The sequence below is a fragment of the Psittacula echo genome (genome assembly GCF_963264785.1).
Source record: "Psittacula echo genome assembly, chromosome: 14".
Taxonomy (NCBI): domain Eukaryota; kingdom Metazoa; phylum Chordata; class Aves; order Psittaciformes; family Psittacidae; genus Psittacula; species Psittacula echo.
In genome coordinates this window covers 5,160,521-5,182,495 of record NC_137750.1, presented here as the reverse complement: position 1 = coordinate 5,182,495, position 21,975 = coordinate 5,160,521, and positions in this window count along the sequence as shown.

Sequence of the window (21,975 nt, the reverse complement as noted above, 5' to 3'; positions counted from 1 at the left end):
CTCTGTATTTCCACTGAGATTTCTCCTGAGCTGTAGACAAAGCCTCTGCTCAAGTAGGACATTATTTTGTGTATGACTTTCATTTAAACAGCTCCCCTGGAAAAAAACCCCAGCAACCCACAACACACAAACCCCTAACTGCTTAATGAATGCTTTCTGTCAATAAACATGGTGAAGAATGGGCCACGTATTGCTCTAATGGCAATAATAGTAATCCAGCAAACAGTACCTCACTGATTCGCCTTTACCAATTCAGCCAAGAAGCAGGAATATGGACTAGAAAATGTAACTTAGCTCAGAGGTAAAAATTAGGCTTGTTAAAAAGCGTGATTGCTGCCTTCGTGTTTTCCAAAGCAGTCTATGGTTACTGTTCAGAAATGCAGACACCCCCCTCCACCGCCTTTATAAGCCTGCAGTTTTGCTATCATTAATAAAGCCAAAAGGGAGAGGTGGGGCCACATGTGGTGTCAATACACTTTAATTAAGTGTAATAATTCCCCTTTTCCTGAGGTAGACGTGCTAAGACAGATTTCTCTTCAGAGATTTATGCCGCCGATGTATTTCTCCGTTTTTCCCTCTGCTTCGTGTGCAGAGCATCAGTGCCCTCTTTGGGAAGACCACGGTTCTGCAGGACTTCTCCAGGGCACCAGCTTCGAGTATTTCTACACGTCCACTCTTCAGAAAGCGATTTTTGACAGTGAAACTCATCGTGGAGCGAAGAGCCCTTTCAGTTTTAGTTCCAGCTCATGAAACACATAGGAAAGCTTCAGCTGCAATCTCGGGAGTCCGTTCTCCATAATTTGATCAATTATTTAACTATGAGAACATCTTGGATGCATTTTAATACCTGTGCTGACATGGTGCTGGCTCTAGACCTTTTGTAACGCTGGGATATGCTGGGCGCCAGCAATACCACATTCAAACCTTTGTCTGTGCTAGCTCTTCTTTTTCACTTGGTTTGAGAAGAGGAATGAACAGGGACCCCCCAGGACAACACATGGTCACAAGCACAGTGGTCAGATTTAGGCTGGAAAGCTGGAATAGTCAGATCTGCCAAGTTTAATGGGATAGAGATCCTTTAAAAATCCCTGTCTAGATAATCAGGTATTCGGTTTGAAGCATGGAATATGCACTGAAATCACTGAGGTCAAGACCTTAGCTGTCTAGGTTTAGGACTTTCAGGGATGCGTACAGGGAGATTCATTCATCCCGAAGAAGATGGCTTATGAAATTCCGATGTGGAATTGGCAAGCTCAGTCCCAAATATGAGGCTGCGAGAGGATCAGTTTGTTGTTGTCTCTTTTCAGTAGGTATTTAGGTTTTGTACATGACTGCAAAGTTACTGAATGTTTCTGGCACAGAGAGAAGTTGGCAGTGGTGGAGCTCCTCAGAGCGTCTCACAGGGGAGCCCTGAGCAGGCCAGGAGAGAGGCACTGAGGTCTGTTAAGCTGAGCTTTCCAGGGAGAAGGAAGGCTGAGAGGGAGGGAGGGGATTTAAAAAGTGATCAGAAGCTGATAGCAACGCACAAAGCCATGGATTAAAGGCACTGTTGCTCACTGGAGGTCACTTTTCATCCTGAAGGATAATTCTTGCCTGCTGCAAGGCTTAAAACCTCCATCTCGCATTCAACATCTGTTTTAGCAATCTCTTCCAAAACCAAAACAATATTCCCCCAGCGATTGTGGTACAACAACACAACCCCCTCTGCTCCCGCCTGATAGCGGGAAGTGCCCCGCTGCGCTGTAAACCCTGCCCTGGGTTCCTGCGCTGTATTAGCCCAGCCAAGTCAGGGGGCTCTCTCACTTACACATTAAATACTGGGGAAGGATTCACCTGGGACCAGGAATGAACAATTTTGCTGAAGCGAGGAAACCTACAGGAAAGCTCTGAGCAGACAGACAGGGGGTTCGGGGCAGAAACAGATCCTGCAGAAGCTTTGCTTGATGATCAGTATGCATCAGATAAGCGGGAGCTCTAACGTTAGCCAGCTTTGGTTACGTAGCGGTGTGTGAGCAGAGGCAGATCCTGATTAATTCATTGGATGTAGGGTTTATCCCGAAGTTAAAGCTTGCTGAACCCATGTGCAGCGGAGCTCCTGTATAAAGTGCTACTTTCGGGCTCAGTTTGGGTTGTGCAATCCATGCAAAATATAGCTAAAGTGCCAAACCCCTGACTGCAGAAGCAGTTGTCTCCCTGCATAGGAATTTCATCTCTTATTCCAGTATCACCAGGACCAGAGAAATCTGATAACGGAACTGGTAGCGTTATTGAGCAAGTGGAATAATGTCAGATGGTGAAATAGAAGGGGAAAGAAAAAGGCAGCCAACCAAACAGGAATGATTCCTACAATGGTGTTAAAAGAGGAAAGGATTTCATCCAATCTCTGTATATCTCATCAGACAAGAATTGTCAGATCTGTGTAGGAGTTGAAGCTTTTTGCAGCGATAGGTGTGGAAGATCCGTGTCAGACCCTCCTCATGCACGGCTCTTTGGCAATTAATTTCTCAAGGAGATAAGAGGAAAGTTCAGTACAAAAAAATCCTGAAGAAAATGGCTTCTTCTCCCAGGGCATTTCCAAGCCAGACTCCCATTACAAAACTCAGCCCCAGATCCAGTGTGGGAAAAGGGCTGTTAATATGTGCATACATGAATTTCGTTCTGCTTCTGACAATGAAAAGGTTCTTCTGTGGCTGCCCTGCACACACACACAGAGCCTGAATACCTTGACAGTGATTGTAAAGCTCAGCGCTTCACCCATGGAGCAGCTCATGACTGGGTCCAGGCGCACCATCCAGCACCCTATACCCGTCTCCCACAGCCAGGTGAAGCCAAGATTATCAGTGAGACCTTCACACGATGCTGTTTGCTTTGCAAGGGGCAGCGTGAGCAGCAAAGCCTTGGGCAGGAGCAATTTAGTCCTTCCTATAATAGTGTCTGGGAGGAATCTCAGCAAATCTGTCACCAGCCTGGGTTAAACTGCGGCTTCTGGTGATTTATTCCACAACTCAGACCATCAGTGGTCTTTTTTGTCTCACTGTTTTGAGGACCAACGTGTTCATTCCCCCCTGCCAGCAGCGTACAGCACATTACCTAATCAACTGCATATCATTTTCTTTCAAAAGACTTTAAAATGCCTAAGACTTTTTCTACATGACATTGATACAAATATCACATGTGCTGCAGCAAATATTATACCTTATAAGAAAAACATGGAGATCAGTTTGTAGCTTGAGCATTGCATAGCCTAACAAGCACATCAGATTTCGTACTTAATTTCTAGCAGCCTAGTTAGGTTATATGCCAATTTAGGACAACCATATCTGCATCCAAATATTCCCAGACATGCTTTAGAATTTGCTCTCATATTCAAAAGATTATTTCTGAGCTTAATCCAACCTAATGCATTTGAGTCCAAACATCCCAGTTTAGGTGAAATTCAAGCTTTCCTTGGTGGCTAGAAACAGAAGTGACCCATGCCCTATGAATGTAGAAGAGGTGCTTGCAATTTGCAAATCCATCTACAATTTAACTCGCTAGTCGTATGTTTTATATTTTAACCATTACGTGGTCTTTGTAACCCTTTTCCCTGTCTTACTTCATGCCTGGGTCTGTCTTGAGCTCCACAGGCAGGCTTGCTGCAGACAGTTATGTGCTATGCTGGACAACTCACTGCTGGTTTTCTATGTAGACTACAGTCACTACAGTACAAGGACCGGCTTTTGCTAGGAGTTTGCACAACCTTTAACATCAACCACCCAAACCCACCCCCTTCCACAAGCAGTCAGGGCCCAGGATTAGCACTGTAATGAAAATCATGATAGTTCATTGACGCCTCTGAGCCTGCGTAAATCCTGGGCCGAGGATGTTCTTCAAACACCAGCTTTTTACAGGTCTATACGGCAGCTTTGTTTCATTAGAACAAGAGAGTGTTAAAACTGCCTTCATGAAATCACCCTCACATATCTGGACTCTCAAGGACGGGTCCTTGAAAGAGAAAGCAATAATCAAGAGGAAGGCAGCCAGCTATGGCTCACATTTTATAATGTTTTCCTGCCGTTATTTTCACCACAGGCTATTTTATATTCCCCACCTCTTTTTCCTCCATGAAGCTGCTTTTTAAGGTCACATCTGTTCAGGGCACATAATGAGTTTTATGACAACTTTCCAGAGCAGCGGAGCACTTGAATGCAGAAGGAACCGCAGGCAGACAGGTACCTATTGGGGAGGATTCTTCTCCATCTTGAGACATTTTCTCATGATGAGCTCAGATGGTCTGTCCCTAACCAAGAAATGCCCGACCTAAGATTTAACAGGGCCCAAAGAGTAAAAACAGAGCTAAAACCAAAGTGGTGGAGAAACGCAGATGACAGAGCAGTAGTTTGTCTCCAAATGCTGTAGGTTTAGCTCTCATTGACACAAGAGCATTTTGAAATGAATGTAGAAAAGTTGAAGTGAGAAAAATTAAAAGTATTTATCAAAAAAGTCATAGATTTGAAACACAGATTGTTAAAGGCTTGAAGAGCCTTTAAGAAGACCAAGAATTAGCAAGCTTTGTAGTATATAGTGCAGTATCTTCAGCAGCGAGTGCTTTTGTAGAGGGGGATTGTTCTTTTCTTTCTTGGTGTTATTGTATGTTGGGAACTGCTTCTGCCTCATCAAGATATGTCTGACAAATCAGAAGATCCTTTTCCTTCCCGACTGGCTCCCTCAGCCATCAAATGACATCACAGCATGAGGTGAGTGGCTTCGTGCCATTGTCATGGTACTGTGGGGGTGTTGGGCTGGTGGGGACATGGATGGAAGTGACAGCAGAATTGTAAAAGCAATTTAACTGGGGGTTTTGTGTTGCAAAAGGACCCAAACCTGGTACTGCAAGGAGGGGCTGAGCTCTCTCTTGCTAGAGCTCAATGCATTGCTTTGTGCTGTCTTTGATATAATCATGATAGGAGCTGAGACACGCCGAGAGCAATTCTTTTTATCATTGGATTTCTAGAACTTTTTACAGGTCCTTTTTGATCTTGGACAAAGCACCCATTTGATTTTCTTCTTTATCAAATAACCCCCAAACCATTTGCAGGCTTCTCAGTGAACAGAACCCTTGCTGAGATTAAAGCTCTGAAGTAGAAACAGGTACAATATTAATTGCAATAAAATTACTGCCTCTCAAGTGAGCATAATGATTATGTCATGCATATGGTGTTTGTGTCCTGGCCTGGGTTAGTGCAGTCCATGGAGTGGTGAGCGTTGGAGCTCTTGTGTTCCATGCTCTGTATCATCTGTGAGCACAAGGCAGTGCTTTGGCATCAGAGCTCTGAGCATCCCCAGTGTTATTAGTCATTGAACTGATTCTTTAATGTGTCATCTCCTATGCAGGTGACAAAAACACTTCTCCTTCTAGGAAAACTTTATGGGAAGCTTTCACAAAGCACAAAGATGTAATGCAAAACATCAGAGAGGCCTTTTTGCAGCCTTTCAGTGCTTAAAGGGCCCTATAAGGAAGGTGGGGACAAACCTTTCAGTAAGGCTTGTTGCAATAGGACAAGAGGTAGTGGTTTTAAAATAAAGGGGGGAGATTTAGACTAGAAATAAGGAAGAAATTTCTCTACAAGGAGGGTGGTGAAGCACTGGAGCTGGTTGCCCAGAGGGATGGTAGATGCCCCATCCCTGGAAACACTCAAGCTCAGGCTGGATGGGGCTGAGCAACCTGATCTCCTTGAAGATGTCCCTGCTCATGGCAGGGAGTTGGAGTAGATGATCTTTAAAGGTCCTTTCCAACCCAAAATATCCTATGATTGTATGAAGACTGTACCATAGGAGACCCTCCCCCAGTCTCTATCTGTCATATTTTGGACATACATTTGTCTTGGGGCTCTGACTCACACATCAGATCTGAGCAGAAAGCTGTTACCTGTCTTTCCGCAAGCTACAAGAAGTGAGTCAAGCTCTGGTTTCCTCTATGCCTTTTGCCGTTTTATCCAGTATGATTCCCAGACAAATTGGTACCAAATCAGAAATGTAGCCTTTAAATAAGCCATTTTGTACCAATGCAAATTACTTCAGAAAGAGCAAAGCAAGAGATTGCCGGGTTATCCTTCTCCAGTGCAATGCCTAGAAGATCATTCTGTAGAAGTGCTGCATGGAATTATGGCAGCTGACTTCTGGGAGCTATACTGGTAGCGCTATCATTCATGTTTAGCCTCCTGTGGGTGCATTTTTCAATTGATATCCCTTAAATAACCTTAATTATGTGTATGTTAAAGTGCCTCCTCCAGCAGGGAAAATTGAGGAAGACACTTATTAAAAAGAGGCACCAGCACATGTGGTATTATTTTTACAGTCATCCAGTGTGTTGATATAAAGTATTACATTTGAGTCAAACCTCATTTGCGTGAGTAGTTAAAGTGAAAGCCGATCTGTCTGTGCATTGTGTCTCGAATGGCTGTCCAATTAGCGGAGTGATTAGCCCGCCTAATAGCAACAGAACCATTCCTGTGTCAATTTGACAGTTACATCACCGCACAGCTTTCAGCCACTTCCTGAGGGGTTCTGAATCAGACCCAAGAAAGCTGCGGCCCTCCAAAGCCTCCCCAAGGAGAAGGCGTGTTTCGCAAGCATCGAGTCAGGAGAAGCCAGAGAACGGCTTCTTCTGGAGGCCAGCTATTTGCGTTGACATTTGTTCCACAGTTTCCCAATGTTTTCTCTAAACATATGATCTGTTGTTCGCAGCTCGTGCTCCTGGAAAGACTGCTGAAAACCTGCTTGTTTTTACTGAGATTTTACTTGACCTTGAATGCAAGTTATTGCTCGAGCTACTGAATAGCGGTTTATGTTGTTGATGTGTTTGCCATCAATCACGGCAGAGGAGTCTTAAAGGTGCACAGGAATGTTTATTTGTTTTGTTGTAAAGAAAAGGGCTGTTTAAATTCCCAGCCGTCAGCAGAACACGGTTTTCACTTGCATAGAAGGTTTACAAATAAATAAGTTCTTTTAAGAAGCCACATCCTTGTTTATCATCTGTGGTTTGTTACTTCTCTCCCTTTTGCCTCTCAAGTGATGCCAGGAAACCAAGCACGGCTCGGTCCTTATCTGCCTGTGGACAAGTAAACCTCTTTTCTTCCACTTTGCTGTAAGTTGATAGGAGTTTCTGATTTTTTCACCTGCTCCTTCCATCAGATTTTGAACTCTTTCCTGCAGACTCAGTGTAAAGCCACGAGATCCTCATAAGCTCTTTGGTTTAAGGAAAGAAAAAGGGAGGAATCAGGATCTTAGAAGGTTTCAAACATTGCTGGGTAAGTCTGATTTTCAGAAAATCTTGAGCATCTGCTTCTGAAATAAGAGATGTTTTGAAGGGAATTCCAGCTGTGCATCTGCAAGTGGAGGCATCCGCATTCCCCAGTTATTTTCTTATGTATATATAAGTTTGCATCTACATATTAAGTACTATACCATGTAGTTGTTATAATTGTTTATTACAGACTGCACACATGGAAGGTACCATGGAAACATCAGTGTTTTTTGAAGACTGGATTCATACACATCATGTCAGATGGGTCTATGTCACCTTTACGTCAAGTCATGAGGCCTTGTGTGAGGTCAGAGCTCTTTAGTTTGCCTATCCAGAGCAAGCCAAGCAAAGGCATCAATGGAACATGGAGGCTGCTGCTACTCAAGGGAAGCCTCAGCCGGTGCAGGAATAAAGGTTTGGAAATTCCCCCATTTCTAGGAATTTTAGGAATTTAGCCTTTGACAATGGTTGAGCAGTATTCATAGTTACCGTACTGGCATGCTGGGGATGCTTTCAGCATGCTTTTAAGAATACTGTCTTCTTCAGCAAGAAGATGGGCCGCAACCAGCCTCACAGAGCACAAACCTGTGAGCTTCAGACTTACTTTATCCTGCCTGTTGAAACTTCTAGATATAATTAAAACCTCACAAATATCGATTTGAACGCAGCACTCTCATATTCAAAGGCAATGACCTAGACATCAATGTGTTCTTCTGCATTCAGTGTTCCTCTTTTCCCTTCATTCTCCTTCCAGTGCAGAAAACAGTTCGTGGCACTAAATGAAACAATTTTAACACGAATTTAGACAACTGACCTTGACAACTTTTTCTGATTATGTTTACACTTGATTGTTAAAAGCAGTTGATTTGAAGAGAAATTGGTAATTGTCTTATCCCAAGCATGACACTGAAGAGAACCAGCCCGGACAGTGCGGGAATGGTTTTCTAATAAGTGATCCCACAGACACTTGAGAAGGTTTTGGTAAAACATTCAGTAGCTCCAGGAAGCCCAGTCACTTCCTTACGGATTCCTAAAAAGTGGATGATGGGTATGTCCAAACCAATGATGGCAAAGCACTGACACCGGTGCTAAATTTGGCAGTGGCAAAATTGGGCTGAGACCAATGACAATGAGCTATAAATGTTCGTTAAAATAACTTTGGCATCAGGATTGGGAAGCTGTTCTAGATTACCATTAATGCTGCTGTGGATGTCTGGAATTTCTTCCATGGTTTTTCCTTTCCAGGCTCCCTGCTAAGATCCATCTCAGAGTCTGTAATTATTAGCTCCAGAAAAAAACCCATTATTATGCTGCAACTAATTTTTTCTTCATTCTTTTCCACATCACAAACCTGGATCTAATCAACTTCCCCTTGTGGTTATTTCATTTGCATTTACCATTTGCATTACACTCGAGATGCAGAGTGGAGCCAGAAAGACATGATGACTTCTTCCTTCATCCAGGAAAGACAGAGAATGAGTGGAGGTACCAGCGCAAATCAAATTCATTGAATTTAATCATCTGTAATATGTACATATATTCTGCTTTAGTCAGTGCCCTTTTTATGGGCACCCATCTGTTTCACTTGCAGTGGACTCTTCCTTCTTTCTCCCACATAGCAAATGTATTTGTTTAATAAGGAATTCTTCATTTTATTTAGCCCCAAAGGGTGCCTCTGTGGGATGGCCTTCTGCAAGCCAGGAAGCCAAGAACACAAACTGGATTCATTCTATGGAATGGTAAAAATCACTTCAAATCCACAACATGATTTTTGTTTAGAAAGTTGCTAAATGTGTTTTATTGTCAGGCATCACGCCCCATTATGCTGGAAATGCCCAGGAGTAGTGTTCTTTCCCCTCCATGCCCTAAACTGACATTGACTGAAATCCTTCCATTAGGGGAGTTTATAACAAGCAGAATTAGGTTGTTGCTTTTAGTTCAAACACATACCCCTTCATTTCCTCTAATTTTATACAATGTAAATAAATACTCAGTGGGGCTTGGAGGCTACTGGAAAGCACTGAATGCTGATCATGTGTTCTAAATAAGGCACTCCCAAAGAAAGCAATGCCTTTAGGCTGAGGAAGGTAATTGTCAGTTGTGGAGGAGAAAGGTCGAGGGGTGCAAGTGGGCTTTTTCCTGTATTTGTCCGAGAGGATAAACAGCAGGGAAGAAATGCTCTGCTAAAATAAAACAAAGCAAAAGTATGAGGGAAGTAGATGACTCCCCTGTTAGATGGCAGCTTTGCCTAAACCAAACTGCTCCATCAAACCGACGAGCTTTGCTTAACAAGAGAGGGAGCTTTTCTGTGATAAAACTCTTGCTCTTTCCTGAAACCACCACCCTCCAGGAGCAGAAATCCATGGCCTAAAATGACTTTTTCCCTGCACTAACTTCAAAATTGTTGAAAATGGAGCTGGAAACTGCCTGCATTTCTCCCTTACGGCATTAAATCTGTTCCTTTCACTACTAAATAGTTGTGGAACATCCATACAAACAAGAAAAAGCAGTTTAAAATGTCTTACTTGCAACTGCCTTAATAATGAAGTGAAACCAGGATAACAAAGATATTGTCACCATTTAATCTGAAGTGTTCAGATCCAAGCTTCGAGCCTGGGAGTCTCACTTTCTCCGTATGAGTAGTTCAGACACCAGGATTTCAGAGCACAAAACACACCGCAGTTTAACTCAACTATAAACTAGTCTTGCTCCTCCAACTGAAAGGCAAACTAAGAGTGCTGCCATCCTAGAAACTGTAGAGAAGTTATTAATAGGAATATTTTGCCCATCACAAATAAAACTTCCCCCTCGTACACTCAAGCTGGCGAAACCAAGCTCAGAAACATTAAAGAAATTCATAGATGTCAAGCTAAAGAAAAGGTTCAACCCAACAGAATAGTGTCTCTATTCTATTCCCATTTGTTTTCTTAATTGTTTAATGTAAGGCACAGCCTTCCGTTAATTTTAGGGGTTTTGGCCACCTTTAAGAATTTTAAAGAGATCGCAATGATCCCTAAATCACAGATAACTGAACCTATAAAACACCAACTCTGGTCTCCTCGTAATGTCATCTCTTGCCAGCTCTCTGTTGGGAATGATTTTCAGTCAATTTGATCTTCAATAAATAATAGCCTAGGTAAACAGGTGAACTCACAGTAGGCAGACTAATCTCTTTACCCCTTCCCTAACACAGATGTCTCCCAGGGCCAGCAGGAGGGACAGTTATGAGATTGGCAGGCCATACAGCTGTGGCCATTGCACTTTTTCAAGGGCTTAAATAGCCCTCAAGTGTGATTTTATACTCTAAAACATCCTAAAATATGACCACATCCTAAATGCATTAAAGATTGTTCCAGGGCCCCTGTGGTTAAATGGAAGAACCAATATCCTTGAGTAGCTCTGCAAATAGGAAAAGAAAACTACATCAAATGTATAGAAGACCATCATGGTGAATAAAGGGATATGCGTGTTTTGCTTGGGTTTAAGGAAAGAATAAGGAATCGAGTACCTTGCCAATATTCAGGTTCATTTCTTGCTGTGGTTTGGGACAGAAAAAGGATAATGAAGACTGATCAAAATGAGCCAGAAACTATCATACAACGCCTTAATTCCTAAGACTGTCTTGAGAAACAAGATGACAGACAGACAAAAAGACAGACTTATGCGTGCCCAAAGGCATGCTGTTTGTCAAATTTACACCAGGGTTTTTATCCAACAAGAAGTTAAATTGTCCTTGGATTTTCTCTTACTGCAGATTCAACCCTGAGGAACATTCCCTGTGATTTCCTTGGAGTATCACACTAAAATAACTCATTTTTCCCTAATAGCTTTGCTAACTCAAGATTCATCCTGTAGCACATTATAGTTCCAAAGTATTTCTCATGGGTAGGAAAGATTAATACAAGAAGTTGATCCTTTAAGACAGTTTCAGTTGATTAAAAATCAAATATAGAATGCTGGTTTTATAGCCTAATTCTTTACATGTATATATTCTTTTCATATAAATACATTTCACCTACTTTTCACCTTAATGTCATTGTATTTGACATGATTGGCTGTTTCTAATTGGAATTTTACAAAGCTAATCAGCAAAGCCAGGTAAAATCTATTCCAAAGAAACAAACCAGCCCTGTCGATCCAATAGACTCGATAGACCGTATGGACTGTCAAGCCCTATAGGATGTCAAACCCTACAGAACAGCTGACTGAAACCAGATGTGTTCAGACCTTGTCCAGTGCTACCTTTAACGTGAGTGAAGCAGGTGCTTGGCTATTATCAGCTAAGCCAAAAATATCTGAGCTGGGTTTTTCCCTTATCACAGGCTTTCAAACCACACACTTGAAGAATAAAATCAAGCTCATTCCCACTCAACACTTGAGAGGTTTAGGTCTCACTTTACTTGCTTTTCCACCCCATATTCCTTTCATGACTTCTCCTCAATTTGGTCTGAAGCCCAGCAATTTGCTGAGCAAGGAATCCAACCCAGTAATGGGACTTAATCCAGTGCAGTGGGTGGTTGGATAGTACTGGGGAGAAATCTGAACTAGACCAGTTAAAGCCAAATTGCTAAAGCCACTTATAAAAGCTCTCTTTAGTTAGTTATTTTATTTTCATGCATTAGAATTTGTTCCCTATTTTTGTCAGAAATTCTGGAATTTGCCGTGGTTTCATCAGCTCCTAAGATTGATTTTGCTGAGCCCATGCTGTGAGCTGAAAACTTGGTTATTAAGTTCTTTTTGATCTGCCTCTGTAGTTGCCATTCTATGCAGTACATCTGTACTCCCTGGAATTCATTTTGGGCTGAAAACCAGAAGATTTGACATCCACTGGAAGAAGAGATTCGTAATTTCTTGAGTGTATCATGGACTGGAATTGCTCAACAGGAGAAAATCACAAACTAAGTTTGCAAAAGTAAAGTAATTGTAACAGCAATAATTCATCCCTGTAAAATGAATTCAGTTTTAAACCACAGCCTTTTGAAAGAGCTGATAAAAACTCTGACTTCACCTCTTTGTTAGGTTCATACTACTTTATTTGTGGTGCATTACTGTGCAGTACTGAAATCCATCTAAAGGAGTGTGTGTAATATGGTGCTGGATAGCAATGAATATATTGCAGAAGAGTGAGATATAATACAATGTAGATTAGACTGGCAGAAGCAGAACTCTTACACTTCTGTTATATTGGCTTGCTCTTTTAAACCTGAGACACATTGATTTGCCTATCATCAGCCTCATTGGATCTTCACTTAGAAACTTATGAAATGATAATTTACTTCAATGTAGAAAGCTCATGAAAAACTTCCTCACAACTGAGCAGCTTTTCCCTCAGTGTCACTAGACTGATTTCTTCTGAGATGCCACAACTTGCTTGGATTGTCAGCAAGAAAGAGGAGGAAAAGGAATACTGGCCTCGGAGTAAGTTTCTTCCCATGGTTCACAGGAGAGCATCCTCCCCATCTGCTTTCTCTTTTATTCACATATTAGTTACACAATTTCCTGGATCCTGCTTCCACAGTTTCCTTTGCTGTTATGTGGTTGTATAATGTATTATAATGAACCATAGGTAGAAAAAGGCTGTAAACGTGAGCTGGAGGAATCCTGCCAGAATTTCCCTCCTTGCAAAGCTGATGCGATACAGGGAGGTCTGGAGCATGGGTAGGTGGTACAACCCATTTAGTACGATGTTGGCCACTCTAAATAGCAGAAATGCAAATAACCAAGTCACTTGTCATTGCTTTTATTCATACCTTTCTCTGCAGTCCCAAAGGAGGGCATTGTTAGGAGGCAGTCAGCACTAAAACAGATAAGAGAATAATGCTTTGTTAACAGATACTCTAGCATGTTAAAATTAATTAGGCTTTATCATTATTATTACTATTCCAGTAATACCCCTGCTCCCTGTTGTTCTATAGCCTTGTTCCTTCCAGGAAAGTGAAATACTATCATCCAATGTTTCTTAATTCCTTGCCATAGCAATGAGCACTGAGTCAGGCCCCTACTGAGCATTTCAGGAGCACAACAGGGTTTAACAGTGTCAGCTTTGGTTTCTGCATAATTGCAGCTCAAGAGCCTGGGTTTAGGCTGTGTTGATGCAACACCAGCAATGTAAAAAACAAAGCAAAACATGGAATAATCTACTAAATATCTCCTATATTTTCTCGCTGCTCCTCATTTCTGCCATTTCCGCTATTTACAGCGTGCTTTTTCCTCATCAGACTGTAGCCCATTTCCTACGGCTTCCCCTCCCTCATTAAAATACGTGTGGCAAAGGGCCAGGATTTTCCATCTTAAGAAGGAATAAAGAAGTGCCACAGACCAGCTTTGCCCACGCAACTCCTTGGTTACTCAGAGCTAAATCCCCTTTTGTTCCTCCACGTCTGGTTTTGGCAGCCAACTGGTGTATTGCCCATCCAAAACACACTGTTGGCATCCTCGCAGAGGATGTGTGTGGCCAGGGCACAGGAAACTCTATCTCTGGCATGGGAACAGCTCATGAGGGAGCCTGAAGAGGCAGGTGCATCTCAGCAGAGCAGCTCCAACCACAAGCTGGGCAAAGTAATTCCTCTTGCACCTCACCCTTTGGCATATCTTTGGTTCAACTCAAGCTCTAGACCTCAGTGTGCATCTTATTTTGCATGGAGAACAAAGGCCATTCCTATGCTCATTACCCAACACAGGAGCTTTATGTTCCTCGCAAGGCTCAGGACCCCCTCTGTTGTGTAAATGGCAAAACTTTCTACCCTGGGAAACATGGATAAGAAGTGGTGAAATTCAAGCTGGGATAATCAAAGACACCTGTTGCTGGTAGAAACCATTTTCTAGTCAAAGCACAGCTTTTGCTAATAGAGATATAGGGGATCATCAGAACTGCTCATAAAACTGAGGCCAGGGTTTCGGTTTTCTCCTTGTGGACAAAGGGTTCGGATTTGCTTTCCTCTCATTCCAAAGTAGTTCAACCGCTTTGCTGGAAGTATGGAGGAACATGTTATTTAAAATGTTAAACAGGCTCCCTCCTCTCAGACATTTGCCAATATTTGCCCCTAAAATGAAGTTTAGGGGAATTTTGAGGAAATGAAACATTCATGAGATTTAGCCAAGGGTCTACCTTCTTCTAAGTCATAAATGGGATTTGTAGAAGGCTCTCCCAGCCAAATTTGCCTGTTTCTTCATTTGCATTTACTGGATCACACTTACTATTTTTTACTAATTCTTCTCTAGCAGCTAGCACACTCCTGGTGCTCCAACTAAAAGCTGTGCTTTACCCTGTTTTCCTGCCTGGAAACTCCTTCTTTCTTGATTTCTAGCAGCTCTTTGATTTGTTGCTGTACTGCTCACTTCTGCCCTGAATTGCTTCATATGCTATTGATTTTCTTCCTCTCCGCTGCAGTAGTCTTCTCATCTGACTGATGTGAGATTCCAAGAGCTCTGCGCTGAGGCTTCCTCCTTCCCTTCCAAAAGAGCTCAACAATCTCAGCTCCTTTTTTCCCCCCTTTTTTTCTCTCTTTTCCTTACATCATCCTCATGGCTCACATCCTTTCTCTGCATCTCCCTCCTGATTCATTATGTAACCATGAATCTCTCTTCAAACACAGAACATCTGGGGACGGAAGGAGAAGGCTGTAATTACTATAACATATGGTAAGAACAGCAGATTATTTTGGTATTATCATTGCAACTTCCTTACATTTCTCTTGCTTCGCTTTTGGCACTGCAGATGATAGAAACTAGCTGGGTGAAAAGTTTCCTTCCAGTTCTTCCAGATACAGAGATGCCACAACCAAGCTCATCGTTTGGAATGCACATGATATCAAATGATGCTATAACTGTTAGATGCTGATATCATGGCACTCCCTGCAAGGAGAGCTTGCACTGGAATAAGTGGCCCCTTACTCCTGAAAGGTAAGAAAAAGATCGATGTTTTGTTACCATCAGCACAACTACACCTTGGAGCCACCACCATGGAGTAAAATCCACCAGGAACAGGATCCATTTCCCCCCCAGAAGATATTGTTTAACAAATGAGAGACTGCTGAGATGAAAAACACCCCTAACCTCACAGTATCTCATCAGAACTCTTGTATTTTGGAGCTGATTTCTGTCCTGTGAAACAGACAGTCGATACAAGCAGTCCCTCCTTTGGAGATGGTATCTTATTAATTCCTCCACGGTAAGCCCAAGATGAAAGATAGTGTGAATCTATCTGACGAAGAAGACTTGTATTTAGTGTCATAGCAAATAAGCCTTACTATGTAAGGAGTTGTCACTGGTGACAGCCAGTATTTTTTCTACCAGTAGGTTCTCTGAGATCCGTCTCCTTAGCCATAGCTGTCTATCAAAACACACACTAAACCTGCGTGAGGCTGGTGTCACAACATTGGACATTACTTGGCAATCAGAGATTACATCCAGCAATCTGAGTAGAAAGGAAAATAGGCATATTCAGCATTTAAATCCTGGCCTTGCAGGGCATTGTTTGTGCTACAGTGAATGGTATTAGGCATGTTGTGGTGTTATTTACATCCACCAAGGTTGAAAAGGGATGTTGAGCAGATGGACAGGCATGAAATCTTGCTCTCCAACAGCAGTGCCAAAGATATTAATACTTTTCAAGCTTAATACTATAAGATCAGTGAGCTCTTTTGCCCTATTTTCATCTTAGCACGTTGCTGGTAATCCTTAGGGGGGTTTTGCCTGCTGTTGGAATACAATTATGCAAACATATTACTAATGTAAATGCACATAATCTCTTACACTTGTGTTTTCTCATTGGTGCCTTTGCTGTTTATCATAGGCATCTGCAGTCAAACAAGTGGTTACTCTCCCTCAGGGTCCCATCTCCTCCTATCATACTTGATCCCACTGCAGGGACAAGTTTTATGTTGAATTTATGAGACTGGAATAATTTTTGGGAAAGCCCACAGTGGTGCCATAAACACAAGTTCCAGCTGAGGGAGGAAAGAGTCTGTAAGTGAGCACTTCTTCACATGCTGGCAAGGGAAGCAAAGGAGACCGATAGTTCTGCTGGCATCTGTGCCTGTATCCTCTTTTGTTAACCCTTGGCAAATAACAACAGGGACTATATACCATAATACTTCATGCTCAGTGAATAATTCATACTGAAATTCATGTTGAAGAAGTTGCCTCTGTTTCTAGTCATGAATTACCCATGAGCAGATGTTGATTTTCTAAGTGCTCTCATTATTAGAAAGTATTCTTTAGATAATTTCTGCAAATACTCTTTGCCTTTTCTGACTTCAATTTCATGTTAACGCCTGACATTAAAAACTGAACTAGTTTGACTTCATGCAGAAATCAGAGAGTATTCTGATTTCAGTTCAGAAGTTGCAGGTCTCCAGGAAGAACACTTAGTAAGTGTGGATCCACATTTGCAATTAATATTTAGTAGGGTTTATTTAATAATAACTGCTTGGCTGATTTCTTTTCCTGGTTGCCTCATTTGCCACATTATTCATGTACTCATAGAAAATGGCCATGACAAAACCGTTGGCAGAATCAGTGCCAATCACTGCTCAAATTTAAATATATAAATGTGAATGATAGTAATTCTTCACTCTTTCCCATAGCCAAGTCCCTGAGTAATACCTGCCCTCTCTCACCATGTTGTTTTCTTCATCTGTCTCAAAGTGAGTAAAAGTACTGTGTGAAGTCATCGTGTTTTCCTTTCTTATCAGTCTTTAAGGGAAAGATGATCCACTGTAAATATTTTCAGTGGAAATAAATAGATTCAGTTCATTGGGAATTGGCTTGCACATATTTGAGGGTAAAGTGCAGCCAGTCATAACTACAGTCGACACTGATTTATCCTTTCAGATCCCTATAGCAAGGGAATGATTTCTTGTCTTATGCCTGGTCCATGAGGCTCCAGCATGCTAATGATGCCCTTCATGAGTCCCGTTGCTGATGCACTCTGTGCTCCTGTCCCACATAGGTCCTACTTGAAATTGCACTCGACCCAGAGCTATTATTGGCAGTGGCGTTCCATTACACGCATTTGATCTAAATGTCAAGGCAGATTAACACAAAAGTGCCATTATAAATTTCAATCGTATTTAAAAAAAACCCAAACAACCAACATTGCAAAGGCCCAAAACCTGTTTATCCAACTCCCACAGAATGCTCATAAACTCTACAGCTGTGTGGAAACTATGCCCATCTTTCAGGTAAATTCCAGGGCTTGCTCAAGAGGGAAGAGCTCTTGCCAGCCTCTATTCTACATGAGTTTTATTGGTCACAAACTCCCCATTAATTAGCAGAAACATCAGTGATCTCGTGGGTTGCCTCTTATTTCTGAGGTGTTGCCTGCTCTCTCCCTCCCTTGCAGGGGCTCCTGATGTTAAAGAGCTGACCTCAGGCTTTGGGGATTCAATAAATCTGTTACCACATTCCTCTGATAAATATTTTCTCAAGCTGTTTAGGAGAACTGAACAGCAAAGGGAGCTGCGGGTAGGAAGAGTGGCCAAATAAACGTTCACATTAGCGAGTTGATTTTCCAGCAGTGTTGGTGCTACTGGAGCTGGCCACCATGGGGCGCAAGCTGCCTCTAGCCACGTGGGTGCTCACTGAGGCCGTTAAACCTACGTAGATGTGAAGGAGATCAAAGGTGACCTGAGAAGACTCATCAGAAAAAGGCTTCTATGAGACCTTCTGTATGAAACAAAGGAATCAAACGGTGCGGGACACCAAGCAGGGGAATAGCAAACTCAGCTTTGTGCCCTGGGGAGATCTCCTCTTAGCCAGGATGGATGGACAGCTGTTTTCATGTCAAAAATAAGGAGTTTGGGTCATTTTCAAAAGCTTCAGGGCTTTAAATATTCATTTTCAGCTTCAGGTATTACTCTTCTCTCCTTTAATCCCCAATATAGCTCTCAGTCTTCCTAAAATCCTGCTCTACCAAGCGCCTCATTGCCGAGCATCACAGAGGCAACTGGGCATCCATGAGGATGAGTGATTCTTCCCTGGGCCTGAGTGGCCAAGGTTTATTTTATGCTGAGTGGAGGACTGGTGTGGATCAAATTCCTGACATTAATTCATTATGTTCATTAATTTCATTAAGTTCATTAATTTCTTCATTAGGTTAGTTTCTTTTTGTACAGTTTTTGCAGAATCCAAGCACTACAGCTCTCTCAAACAGGTATGTAGCAAATACCTAGCACTCTTCTTTTTAACTTGGAATCAAGGATGGATTTTCAATTTGACTTGGATTGGACTGCTGTAATATATGGAAATAGGGAATGATGAGAAATTTTTCCAATTTAACTCAATATTTTTCATTTTTGAAATAGAGCAACACTTATTTCACTACATTGTCTTTCAGTGTGCCTGAAACAGCTACAAATGGTTTATGGTAAGGTGCTTAATGAGAGGTAAGTAATGACTGGTGTTTTGGCTTGTTTGTTGAGATCATGGAACTTGAGCTATCCAGACTCCTTGCTCCTTGGCCTCCTCCAGTAATTAATTTGCCATATGGCTTAGAAAACAACAAGCGGGGTTGTTTCTTTCCCTGCATGATGTGGTTTAAGAAGTCTCCACCAAGTTCTTTCAAGATGAGCAGTTAGATGTTGCTGAAAGTGCAGCAAATTTCAGTGCAAAACTATTCCAAAAGCTAAGCCTACTCCAAAAGTCCAACCTCAAATTGTCAAAGGCATTCCCTTCAGCTACTATTGCTTCGCTTGCAGACTGCCATAAATAGAAGTCCAGCAAAGAAAGAAGCTGATGAATTAGACATAGATCTATGAAGAGAAAGGGAGCCAAAGACCAATACCTACAAGACATATGTCTTTATTTACTCAAACATAAATCAAACAGAACAGGAACTTCTGCAAGTAAATCGGATTCCGTTTGTATGTTTTTCCTGACACATAAATCTGGCTGTAGCAGAATGGCATGAATAATAGAGGAACCAAACTCCCACAGTGACTAATCCTTCATTGAATCTGGACTGATAACTTACCCTGCTGAGCTGGGCTTTGGTGCTGCTATGGTGAATCACGGGATCACCAGAGGCAGCATGGATGTGGGTTTGCTAGAGTTTCTCTTGCTGAAGGCAAAATGGCTTGGGTATGAGCTCCCATGTACTACTGTAGACCCAATCTTTATTGATCTTATTTGCCAGACAAAAAGGGCTCTCTTCTGAGGCCCTGAAGAAGGAGTCTGCAGCTGTTTAGGTAAGAAATAGCAAAACAGTGCAGGGGATCTAACAAGAGCAATGCCAACTGGCACCGGGAAAACAATAAACCACTTGCAGATGTTCTTGTGCATGAACTTCCCTAGGCGAAAACATAGCAAGGACCCAGCTATCCTCCAAGATGGGGGGAAGCATCCCTTGGAATGACATGGGCTGGCTTCAGTCTCCCATGTCCCCAGTTCCCAGAAGGTGTATACCATCATTTCCCAACACTGAAGCTGATAGAATAAGCCCAGAAAGTGGCAAAACAATAAGGTGGTGTAACTGATCTCTGCAAACAGCACAGGGGTCTTCACAGCAGCAGCTCCAGCCACATGGCTCAGAGACAACTCTCCTGGCCGACAATAGTTGTGCTGTATCTACATGAAGTATTAACTACGAGCGGCTTTCACAGCCAGCTTCATAAAGCATTTCCAGGAGAGAAAAATCCCCTCTTTCTTAGCTATGTTTTGCTGTCCAAGCTGCTGAGACTGCAAATTAAACCATCTTATAACTTGAAGAGACCTTAGGTGAATCCAGTCTCACTCTTAGGAATGTTATCTTTTCAATTTTGGCAAACAGAGGATATTTTCATAGAGATTCCTCTTGCTTGCACTTAAATGGAGAAAGATGGAACCTGAGAGTGGGTTGGCTGACAACGTCTGCTTTGAATAAAAAAACATGGATCATGCAAAATGTTATTAATGATCGAATCCACTGTTTTCGCTAAGCCAGAACATTACTCAAGGTCATATACCCTGAAATCCTCCTTTGACTGATGGAGTGGTTTCTTCCAGTTTAAATGCAGTCACAATATTATCCCTAATGTAAACTGGCAACATGGATGTTTTTGCAGTTGGTGTTGGTAAAGCATTCCCAAGAGTGGCAGATTACTTTCCACCGTGGAAAAACAAATTTCACCTTCCCTACCATCACCCCCCATTCCACTCACCTTTTCCAAACAGTACATTCAGTAGGATATCCTGATGATGTTAAAGCTACTTCTGCTGAAAACCTGGCTACCTTAATTGGTCCTGTTCACTTGATATATGACATTTGCTAAGTCAGTTTTCCTATGCTGAGCATCCATTAATTGTGTCTCCAATGAGGCCTTCCTGGTACTGTATCAAATCCATGTAAAACTATCTTGCAGGACTGGAAAATGAGCAAGCAGATCCATGAAGAGTAACAAAACAAGAAGTTCCTCTGGGGTGTATTAAAGACTACCTTAATGCAGTAGGGCAGGCTGTCAGGGCTACAGCAGCAAGCAGCTTTAGAGGTTGCGAGTGGAGAATAGATGTACAAGCAGCTCTTTTGAGCAGCAGGTTGGCAGGGTTACCTGGAATGGTTGCATGTGTTAAGCCTGTTGATGTAGAGTGCCCCATAAATACCCGGATATATCACAGGAGAAGCAGAAGAGTGGCTCCTGCAGAGCAGGACGTTGTGGAGGTGAAGGGGGAAAAGGGCTGATCCGGTTAAGAAAGGTTGAAGACAAGGGGAGGGAAGGAGGAAATGAAGGGAGCCTCATTTAAAAACCTCAGTGCGGTTTTAATCCTACCACAATTGAAGTTAATGGCTGAGCTCCTCTGGCTGCAAAGGTCCAGAGGACAGTTGTGAGGTTGATAGGTTTTTAATGACTTAGCAAAGAAGCCATCTGGAAGGACAAAGTGCTGCATTATTTCTCTATTTGAATGAGGCTGAAGGTAACATCCAGCAGTCTATGGCAGGTATAATGGAGAGGGGCCAGGTTGGTTTTTCTACCAACACCAACTGGCAAGTTCAGTAGAGACCGATTTTCAAGCTACACTGCATTGCTCTCAAAGGTGAGGCTTCCACAGCTTTGTAACTTGGCATCTAAAGAGGTTTTGGGGGGGAAAAAAACCTCAACAGCTAAAACAAAACCCCAAAGCCCCAAACCCAGATGACAACAGAATGAGCCGCTCAGGGTATGTTCTGTGTCATGGTACTGTGCAGGACCCATGGCCAGCTCTTGTCCCTTTCCTATCACCCTTGCACAAGCCAAAGCAGGGACCGAGGGCTCACATTTGCCACTCTCCTGCTGCAGTTATAAGCATGGGTTTGGCAATGGCTTGAGAACAAACCCCATGGAAAATCTTGCCATCAGAAAGGCCTCTGGGGAAAATAGCACGGTGAAAACTTGCATTTTGGGTCTCTGGGCCAAATACGGATTTCTAGTTTTCAGGGTGTGAATCTAGGAAAATAAGAACTAGATCGATTAAACCTGTTTTAAGGGTGTATCCATACAGTTTATTTGTGAATCTGCTTTTAGGTATGTCAGTGGGCTGACAAAACACCACATAGCCATGGTTAGGCTGCTTGAACAAGCCTGTCTGGGCGAAAAACTGTGTCAGGTTAACTTTACACATTCAAACAGCCTATGGATTGGAGTTGAATCAGATTCTTGCATACGCTGATTAGACATCCTCTACCTTCTGAAAACTGTGCAGCTTCTTAAATATCCATCCATTCATGCTAATAGCTG